This window comes from Echinops telfairi, unplaced genomic scaffold, assembly GCF_000313985.2.
Source record: "Echinops telfairi isolate 266 unplaced genomic scaffold, ASM31398v2 ScPeMD7_7138;HRSCAF=8121, whole genome shotgun sequence".
NCBI classification, from domain to species: domain Eukaryota; kingdom Metazoa; phylum Chordata; class Mammalia; order Afrosoricida; family Tenrecidae; genus Echinops; species Echinops telfairi.
The window spans coordinates 553,400-554,562 of NW_022111038.1; the positions used below are offsets into that span (position 1 = coordinate 553,400).

General features: G+C 43.7%; 1 non-coding gene across 1 annotated transcript; it reads right to left on the reverse strand.

Annotated features, from left to right (window-relative positions):
• Positions 1-533: 533 nt before the first annotated feature.
• LOC115871608 lies at positions 534-640 on the reverse strand. The gene has a single exon (XR_004047378.1). It is a non-coding gene; the product is annotated as a U6 spliceosomal RNA (small nuclear RNA).
• Positions 641-1,163: the final 523 nt, after the last annotated feature.

A 1,163-nucleotide genomic window follows, 5' to 3' on the forward strand; every position in this document is an offset into this window, starting at 1 on the left:
TAGTCATGTGCCATAGTCACAATTGTTATGTTGGCGCTCATTGTTCTAGCCACTATGTTAATCTACGTTATCAAGGATCTTCCTCATTTTTGCTGCCCTTCTACTTATCCCAGCATAATGTCCTTTTCCAAAGGGTGATCTCTCCTGATAACATGTCCACAATATGAGAGATGAAATCTCAAAATCATCCCTTCTAAGAAATATTATGGCTGTACTTCTTTTAAGACAGATTTATTTGTTCTTCTGGCAGTGTGGTTGAAAGGGGTGCCAGCCCCACTAATCATGGGTTCTATAGGCACAATTGTATGGTTGAGATATATAAATATTATAATAAAGTCACTGGTGCATGAGAGATAGAAGAGAGGTAGAAATCATGGAGTCAGACACATTTAATGGTATCAATGCTCACCTCAGCCCTGCTTAGTGGTCCACGTGGAGAGAGCGGGAAGGGAAGGAGGACAAGGGGAAAGGGAACAGGTGAGGAGAGGGGAAGCCAAGGAGAGGCCAAGGGAGGAGCCAAGAGAGAGATCTGTTTTTTTTAATTGTGCTTCACGAATTTGCGTGTCATCCTTGCGCAGGGGCCATGCTAATCTTCTCTGTATCCTTCCAATTTTAGTATATGTGCTGTCGAAGCAAGCATGAAGCAAGCATGAGAGAGATCTTTATTGCTAACTCAGGCCTATACATCTTTGGCGGGGAGTGCAAGCCCACTAATTACAGGTCACAGGAAGGGGTTGCACTACAGCTTAAACAGCAATGAGAGAGGGACTATCTAGGGACATACACGCAATAGGAAGAGGAGAGATTGAGGATATACATGTGACAAGATGGGCAGATCCTAGTTTCAGGATGGCAGCCTAACTTTGGATGTCACTGAGCCAGTTTGATCTGTGTTCTCCATAGAAACCATTATCAGTAGGATGTAAACCCCACCTACAGGAACCAAGCTAATGGTTGCAAGCCTCTTGGGAAAAGCAGCCTATTGTCCTTAACAACAGGGAGCAGGCCTACCTGTCTGGCAATTGAAAAGGAATGTTTGTCATAGTACAAATGCTCTAGATGTTCATTCGGCCTTACAGCTGGAACATTTCAGGAGATGATTTCTCAGGGCAACCATAATGATGCAGATCTTCCTACTAAACAGTAAACACATTTCCCTGAAC